This window comes from Ammospiza nelsoni, chromosome W (genome assembly GCF_027579445.1).
Source record: "Ammospiza nelsoni isolate bAmmNel1 chromosome W, bAmmNel1.pri, whole genome shotgun sequence".
NCBI classification, from domain to species: Eukaryota; Metazoa; Chordata; class Aves; order Passeriformes; family Passerellidae; genus Ammospiza; species Ammospiza nelsoni.
The window spans coordinates 7,870,870-7,880,423 of NC_080668.1; positions in this window are offsets into that span (position 1 = coordinate 7,870,870).

The following is a 9,554-nucleotide window of genomic DNA, read 5'->3' on the forward strand; positions in this document are numbered from 1 at the left end:
TGACTTTGCCTATTATCGCTTGCTCTAACAATTAATAAATTCATTTTAAATTGGACTCACTAGTCGGTGATGATTATCCACCAATAAATTCATTTCATTTGGACTTACTAGTTGGTGATTGATTCCCCACCGCAACTAACCTATAACAATTTGTAAAAGCAAATATCTTTTTCCATTCATCAATCAGTGGAATCCTTCCCATTGTTTCTTTTATCTCTCAATGCTAGTTGTATCTACCAGCAGACCCACAGCTTGTTTGTAAAGACAAATCCGTCATTCCTCTCAGCTCTGAGGATGGACATGCCGCTGGCCAAGCCTGGGCCAATTAGAGATGATGGTAACACCTCTGTGATAACATATTTAAGAAGAAAATCAAAACAAAGTGGAGCACGGTTTTTTTCTAGCCAGAGAAGAGGAGGAGGTTAGAACATTTGATGGTGTTGGGGTTTAGGATTTTTCCTTTTGTTTCTTTCTCTCAGGGAATTTTCTCCCAAATGTTGCTAAGAGACAGTAATGATCGATACTTAAAAGAGACAAAAGGAGTTGCCACGGGAAGGGTGCAGCTGTCTACACTCTTAGCTGGGAGGTTTCTCTTGTACTGGCAGAGATACCTCGAGATTTGGGCTGGGGAAAAGGAGACTGTGCAGCTCCTAGCTCTCTTGCTCTCTTGGCATTCTGACAGGAAACTGGCTGCGGTCAATGTGGGGAGAATTTGCCAACACTACAGGGCTCCATCACCTGCTGCCTTCTACCGTGAGTGAAGTTCTGCTTGTGGGAGTGGCCATTGCACTGGAACCTTATTAACACTCTACCTCACTAAAAAAGGACCCTTTTGAAATAAACAAGGGCCAGGAGAATTCTTCTCCTTTTTAATGCCTTTATTAAAAGTGATCAGCTCAGGATTGGGCGGCTCGAAGGGTCTGCAGTGTCCATCGTCTCTCCCAAGGCGACTCAGAGGAGGAGGATATGCACAGCTCTGTCCACCAGGGGCAGAGCTGGGGATCAGATCCTCTTGGGAGCCTTTAGGGCCTGCTGATCCCGTCAGATAGTGCCCCTCCTACTCCGTCAGCTTGGTCTCACCGCCGGGGTCAACTCTCATGGTCAGGGCAAGAGGGTCCAAAAGTGTTCCGCGTCTCTGCAGGCTCAGCACTCGGCTCCTCACGTCCAGACATCACTCCAGTCTCTCAACTCTTAGGTGGCTCGTTGTTTTTGGGGTTTCTCCATGAGCTTGGAGATGGGGGTCCCACAAAGCATTCTGGTCTTGGGAGTCACTTTGCATAACCCCCCCCCCCCCCACCTTCTCAGGTGTCTTCCCTATTCTGAGAAAGGTAAAACTTAGCCTCGGGCAAGGTCCCCACCCAGGACAAGGGCCATTACCTCGCCCCAGCCAGGGCTTTTACTAATACAAAAACAACCATTAACGACAACGACCCGTGATTACAATAACAAAGGCAGGAGCCCAGCAGTAGTGGTAACTTTTTCTCACAGAAAAAAATATTAACTGAATTTTTGTTCATAACAGTCCCCCCTCTTTTTCTTTGATCGAGCTTAAATTCTAAGCTCTCATCAACTCCCAATTTTTGTTTTGAATCTACTATAAATCTCTTGTGCACTTTGGTAATCATGGTTACTTAACCTTGTTACTTTCCTTGGTTTCTTCAGGTTGGTCTGCACGGCAAGTACTATTCTACTAAAACAGATAAACAAGCATAGTAAAAAGAGCAATCCTCCAAGTACACACACAGTGAGAAAAACTACCTTTTCCCATACATCCTTTTTGAAAATCTCCAGGTTCCCCCACCCACTGGGATCAAGTGTAGGAGTTTGTTCCTCATTATTTACACATGCTAACTTTTTTATTTCGTTTGAAATGTTCCTAATAATTGAATTCTTTATTTTTAATACTGCCTGGAGCCAGATAACTTTGTTTAACATAGATATTGGGATCCGAATTTGGCTTTTACAATTTTGGATTTTTTTAATTTCTATTTCACTGTGCCTGTTCTGTTTAATTTCTCCCAAATTATTATATATAGGAACTCCCAAACTTGATCCAGTTTCTTTGGGTAATAAGAAAATTGGTTTTATCACTCTAGCGGTGCAGCTGCCAGACGAGATCAAATCTAGGGGCTTAAGGCTCCCCTGAAATGTGTTCCAAAAGGGGTTTATCTCTTTTCCAGTACACTCATATAAATATTTGTAACAAACAATTTTTCTCACCATTTTCATCATTTCTTTGCTTTTTACTAGATCTGCTGAGCTTGTTTCAGCAGCATCACATTCAAAGCACAACCAGGCTTCCCCTATAGGGCACTCTCCTAGGAGTGGCTGCCTAAAAGTGGCAGTATTGTATGCTCTCCAATACACTCTCTTATTTTTCTGATAAAGGACCAATTGGGAGAGGTTAACACAATCAGGGTTAGAACTGATGTGGACTCTAGACCAGGAGCTCACTTCCTCCTCATAGAGGGGTTGATAGCATTCACTGCATGGCTCAGCTGGGCTCCCCTGAGCACCACCAGCAATCAGAGCCATCATTACTACCCTTCCCAAGAGTCCGGTATGGGTCATCTTGCATAGCCTGCCCACCCGGCCTTGCCTCTTGGGGAATTTTACTAAGAAGAAGCTTCCAAGCTCTTTAGAGTCCCTTCCACCTGCTTCTCTGGTTAAACCTCTCTTGGTCTGTTCCCTACCAATTTTGGTTTCCCCTCCCAGGGGAGTGTTCTGTAGAGGATTAACCTGGAGTCTTTAGAAATAAATTGAGGAGCTTAACCAGAATTACTTATTTACAGTCTTAAACTTTTTACCAAAATAGTTTACACAGAACAGTCTTAAAACATTTTAAGAAATATTAGAACTCTTAAATAATTTTTTTCCCACACAGTTCAGTCTTTTTGACTCTTCCTTCTGAGAGTCAACTTTAAATCTTTTGGTCCTTTTACCACAGTATACTCAGGTGATTTAACTTGTGAAGCAGATGAATCTTGTCCAGCGCCGGGGGGTGAGAGTGGTGTGGACTCTGGTCCAGTGCCAGAGGGGGAAGCTGATGTTGGATCCGGTCCCGTACCTGGGGGTGAGACTGGCCCTTTTATTCTTGTGATATGAGTCCAACCTTTTTCTTTGGTCCGCACAGCTGAATTTGTGATCAGGAGCACCTGGAAGGGGCCTTCAAATTTAGGCATTAATGTTCCCGTAGTCCATGATTTTATCAAAACCCAATCTCCTGGACTAATGTTGTGAACTTTTATGTCGAGAGGGGAAGTTTGAGGAAGGTATCCTTTCTTTCTAAGCCCCTCCAGAGTTCTTCCAATTATTTCTAAATACTTTCTGGTAGCTTCTTCCCCTTCCAGATAGTCTCCTGTTCTATAAGGTGTTAACAAGAATGGCAGGCCAAACATCATTTCATAAGGTGAAATTCTTATGTCAGCCTGAGGTCTTGTTCTGATGCGCAATAGCGCTAGGGGCAAACACTTCAGCCAATTCATTTTTGTTTCCTCAATCAATTTAGTTAATACATTTTTGAGAGTTTTGTTCATTCGCTCCACTGTCCCAGAACTCTGGGGGTGCCACGGAGTATGCTACCTCCATTTCATTCCTAAAGCCTCAATTATATTTTGTAATGTTTGGGACACAAAATGTGGACCTCGGTCTGAGTCTATGGTGTTCACAATACCATATCTGGGGATAATATTCTCTAGGATTGCTTTTGCCACGACTTGAGCTGTTTCCCTTCTGGTCGGGAAGGCTTCTACCCAGTGTGTGAGATGATCAACTATAACCAGTAAATATCTGTACCCTTGCACTGGGGGCATTTCAGTGAAATCTATCTGTATGCTTTGGAAGGGTCTCAAGGCTAATTCCCTTCCTCCAGGTGCTACTTTTCTCATAACTTTCTGGTTCACTTTTTGAGAAATGATACACCCTCTGGTAACAGCTTTAGCCAGGCTATATACCCCGATGCATAGATTATTTCTTAGGAAATGATCACATAGTCCTTGGACTCCCCAGTGAGTTAATTTATGTAGTTCTGTTAGCACTGTCCGAGCCAGTGCTTTATTCAAAAACACCCGTCCATCTGAGGTTAACCACTCTCCCTGTTGTCCTTGATGTAACTTTAAATCTTTTATTGCTTCTAATTCTTCTTCACTAAATATAGGGTCTTCCCCTTTTTCAGGTGTCATTTTTGTCTTCAAAATTTTTACTGGATCCCCTGGTTCTAGAGCTGCTTCTTTGGCTATCTGATCAGCCAGTCGGTTACCTTTAACTTCTAAACTGTCTCCTCTTTGGTGCCCCTTTATATGGACCACTGCTATTTCTGTAGGTTTTTGTAGGGCTTCTAGTATTGATCAGACTAGGTTCTCATGGGCTAAGCTCTTTCTCTTTGAACTTAAATACCCACGTTCCTCCCATATTTTCCCAAATGTGTGAACTGTCCCATACGCATATTGGGAGTACGTATAAATGGTTCCCCGGTCCCCCTCCAGTAAGTCCAGTCCCCTTTTCAGGGCATATATTTCACAACTTTGGGCTGACCAGCTTGGGGATAGTTTCCCTTTTTCTGCAATTTGTAATGTTTCTCCATCTATAATGGCATAACCTGAAGCTCTTTTTCCATTTACTACTCTCGAAGAGCCATCTATGAATAAGCTTCTTCCAGTAGCTAGAGGCTGATCTTCCAAATCTTCTCTTACTTTTGTTTGGAGATAAACCAATTCTAGACAATCATGTTCTAAATTCTCTATAGGCTCTCCCATTAGGAATTGTGCTGGATTGAGGGCATTTGATGTGATAAATTCTAAGTCCTCTGTATTCATTAGTATTATCTCATATTTTAATATTCTAGCATCGGTTAACCACTGCGGAGCTCTCTGTCTCAGTACTGCCTTAAGATCATGAGGAGTATGCACTTTAATTTTTCCCTGTAAGGTCAATTTTTGAGTCTCCTCTATAAGGATTGCGGTTGCTGCTACTGCCTGTATACAAACTGGCCAGCCTCTAGCCACTGGATCTAACAATTTGGAGATGTATGCCACGGGTTTCCTACACCCTCCCCACTCTTGAGTTAATACTCCATAGGCTATACCTCCTTCTGCACTCACAAACAGGTCAAAGCCCTTTCTGAGATCTGGTAAGCTTAGGACCGGGGCAGAAGACAATTTGTTTTTTAAGTTTTCCAATTGTTGATCATCTTCAGCTGTCCAAATTAGGGGTTCTGGATCCACTAGTTTATTGCACAGAAATTTCACACTCTGTGTGTATTGATCCAACCATAACTTACAATACCCGAACAAGCCCAGGAGTTTTCTCACATCTCTTTTCGTTTTTGGGGCCGGGAGAGCTAAAATACCTGAAATTCTGTCAGGGCTCAGTTTCTTATACCCTCCCCCTATTATGTGCCCCAAGTATGTTACTTCTGATTGCACAAATTGTAGTTTCCCTTGGGAAACTTTTAGTCCTTTCTCCCCCAGAAAATTCAAAAGTTTAATACTAGTTTGTCTGACCTGATCTTTTTCCTTTCCTGATACCATCAGGTCATCAACATACTGCAACATCTGCACTTCTTGTTCAGGGACAAATTGTTCCAACAAACTCTCTAAAGCTTGTCCAAAGAGATTGGGGGATTCAGTGAACCCCTGTGGTAATCGGGTCCAACTTAGCTGTTGCCTCCTTTTCGTACTCGGGTCCTCCCATTCAAAGGCAAACCAATCCCTACATTCTGTTGCCAGAGGACACGCCCAGAAAGCATCCTTCAAATCTATGACAGTGAACCAAGCATGTTCTCTTGGAATTCTGCTTAGGAGACTATATGGGTTGGGCACAACTGGATGTCTGGCAATGGTTCTTTTATTGACTTCCCTCAAATCTTGTACCAGCCTATATTTCCCTTCAGCCTTTTTAACTGCCAGTATAGGGGTATTATGTGGTGACATGCAGGGTTCTAAAATTCCCTCCTGCAACAGTTGCTCAATGACTATAGCAAGCCCCTTCTTTCCTTCTAGGGAAATCGGATACTGTTTAACCCGTATGGGTGAGGTATCATCCTGCATTTTTATTGTTATCGGTGGAATGTCTAATAAGCCTCTCTTTCCCCCCTCAGCCCATACCTCAGGATTTATCTCTGCAACATCTCCTTGAGACAGCTTCATCACTTGTACTACCATCCTCCCTTCCCTTGGAACAATCCCAACCCCCAAATGGACTTGCAGATCCCTTCCTAACAAACTTTTTTCTAAGTTAGGCAGATAAAGAAAATTAGCTTTACATTGCCTTGAGTTTCCAATTATTTTCACTTCTTCAATCACCGATGCTCTAAATGGTCTCCCCTCTGCACCCAATACTTCACAAAATTGTCTCCCAATTTCCATACCTTGTGGTATTTTGTTGAGACAGGACTTATCTGCCCCTGTATCAACCAAAATTTCAAATTCCTCATTTAGGGGTCCCACTTCAAAGTTTACCAAAGGCTCTTCTAGATGTTTCATCGGGTCCCCTATAGTAAAAAGCCCTTGACACCCCTAGTCCTCCCCCTTAAGAATCCTATCTAAATTGTCCTGTTCCTTGGCTATTGCCTCATCGAGACTGAGCTTTTTACAAAACCTCCTGATGTGTCCTGCCTCCCCACAGTAATAACACTGTCGTCCTCTCAAAGGGACTTCTTGAAGTCTCTCTGTCCTTCGTGCACCGGTCAGTACTGGCCTACCTCTGCCTCCCCCTGATGGTGGACTCACCCCCCCCTGCACTTTCTCTAGCTACTGCAACCATGATCTAAGCCTTTGCCTTTACTTTTTCTTCCTCCCTCCTTAAATACACCTTCAATGCCTCCTTTAATAACTCATTAATGTCCTTCTCTTGCCAATCTTCCATCTTTTCCAGTTTTCTCCTTATATCAGGCCAAGATTTGGTAACAAATTGGACTTTTAGCAGCATTTGACCTTCTGAGGTGTCTGGGTCTATTCTAGAGTACAACTGGAAGTTCCGCCTTAGGCGATTAAGCCAGGCAGCAGGAGCTTCATCTTTGTCCTGTGTACCCTCAAATGCCAATTGGGTATTAGTTCCTTTGGGAACTGACTCTTTGATCCCTCGTATTATCAAAGACCTATATTCCCTCATGGCCTTCCTCCCCTCCTCCTGGTTAGGGTTCCAGCTGGGATCTGTTAGCGGCAATTTCTGTTTACCTGTTGGCACATGGGGTCCTGGACTGTTATCTTTCTCCCATATTCTTATGCCAGCCGCCCTTATCATCAGGACCTCTTCTGGGGAAAATAATATACTCAGGATGGAATTCATCTCCCCCCAAGTGTAGATATTTGGACCTAGAAATTGATCCACTTGGTTGGCTATGCCCACTGGGTCCTCAACCAAATGCCCAAACTCTTTCTTGAATCCTCTCACCTCAGAAGCAGTTAGGGGAGCATTCACAAAGCCAACACCTCCCGCTATTCCTCCCATAGGAACCTCTCTGAGGGGAAAGAGTCTCTCTGCCTTGGAGGTCTTGGATCTGGTGCTACAGTATGGCCCATCTTCAGATGCCAAACTACTTTGGGGGATATCTGGGTTACCCTGAACTTTCTGCCCATCAGCAGGTGTATTTGCTGATAGCTGTTTATCGGGCGAGGAGGCATTTGTGTCCCAACTAGGAGGAGGTAAAGGGACAGCAATAGGAGGGGGAGAGGGACCTGAGTAGATATTAAGCTGAGCTGGAGAAGGGGTGGAGAATGCAGCAGGTGGAGTAGGTACTTGTGGTGGTGCAGAAGGGACTGGAGGAGATACTGCGTTTATCATAGTGGAAGATGAAGTGGTAGAAGGAGGAATTTGAGGAGGTGGTAATGAGATGGCAGCCGGGGGAGGAACCAGACCTGCCATTTGAGGTGCTTGAAGAAGAGGATTATAAAGTGGAGGGGCAGAAGGAGGCAAATAATCCAGGGGGTCCCATCTTTTACTAGTTCTATCATCCCCTCCTTCATTCCCCTCTTTCTTCCTCTGTACCTTACAAATTTGCACCCCTTCATCCCCAACAGCGCTCTTTACCCAGCAAGATACATACAGTAATTGCTCAGGATTGGTATCTCCTCGAGCTGTCAGATAATTATTTAATTGTTGGCACATCCACTTATCCTTTGTCCCACACCAAGGCCATCCTCCTTGCAACTCTAATTCTGGCCACGCTTCCATACAATAATGGATCATTTTCACTTTATCTAATCCCTCAGTGGCCTCTATAGAATCCCATTTTCTAACAGTTCTCCTAAGGGACTACTGGGAGGTATACACCTCAGTCTCTTGCCGGTCTTTTTACTATTACAACCTCCCATTTTTCAGGTCTCAATAAAAAATCCTGAAGGTGCCTCTACTGACCGGGAATTTCAAAAAAAAACCAAAAAACCTTGTCTGAGGATCTTCAGCCTCCTCCACTGAACTTCAATTTCTGCCTGATGCTCAGGACTTTATACTGAAACAACTGCCCAATCTCTTGATTGCCCAACTTCCCAACGTCAGGTCTTACATCTATCGGGACTTGAACACACGAAGCCTCGGCCAAGAATCCGGGTCGTGCCTGACTCCCTCAGTCAGGAAAACAACTGCCTGATTTTTTAGTTCGCCTCACCCGCCAATTCTTAGGCTTTACCGTATCAGGACTTAAAAGCAAACCACAGCCTCCTTCTCTGGGGTTTGTGCCTGACTCCCTCTGTCAGGACTTACTTTGCCTGCAGGGCTTGTGAAACACCCGAATCCTTCTCAGGACTGACAAATCTTACTCGAATCCTTCTCGAGACTTACAAAAGTGCCTGACCTCCCTTTGTCAGGACTTACTTTGGGTGCGTGCCACTCATACACAGTAATTCACTCCGCACGCCCGGAGTGGGGGGGCCCTTTATTCCCCCTTGGGAGACGACTCACTCACACTAATTCCACTCGCTTCCCCCTGTTCCTGGCCGGTTTTCTCGCGAAAAGCCGGAACTGCAGTACTGAGGGGTCCACTCTCACTTCGAAGGTCCGGCTGCCGGCCCTCGTCTCACTCACACACACATGCGCATGTCTCCCACTCTCGCCACCGGATTTCTCACCAGTCCAGTGCTCCGGTGCTCCTCTGCATCGCTGTCCTGAGCCGGTCCCTCTTGGTCCTGGTAGCCAGCTGTCCTCTGAAGATCCAAGATGGCCAGTCCTGAGTCCTCTTGTGGCGTGGCTATTCCGGACGAGAGCCCCCAGCTGAAATAAACAGGGGCCAGGAGAATTCTTCTCCTTTTTAATGCCTTTATTAAAAGTGATCAGCTCAGGATTGGGCGGCTCGAAGGGTCTACAGCGTCCGTTGTCTCTCCCAAGGCGACTCAGAGGAGGAGGATATGCACAGCTCTGTCCACCAGGGGCAGAGCTGGGGATCAGATCCTCTTGGGAGCCTTTAGGGCCTGCTGATCCCATAAGATGGTGCCCCTCCCACTCCGTCAGTTTGGTCTCACCGCCGGGGTCAACTCTCATGGTCAGGGCAAGAGGGTCCAAAAGTGTTCCGCGTCTCTGCAGGCTCAGCACTCGGCTCCTCACGTCCAGACATCCCTCCA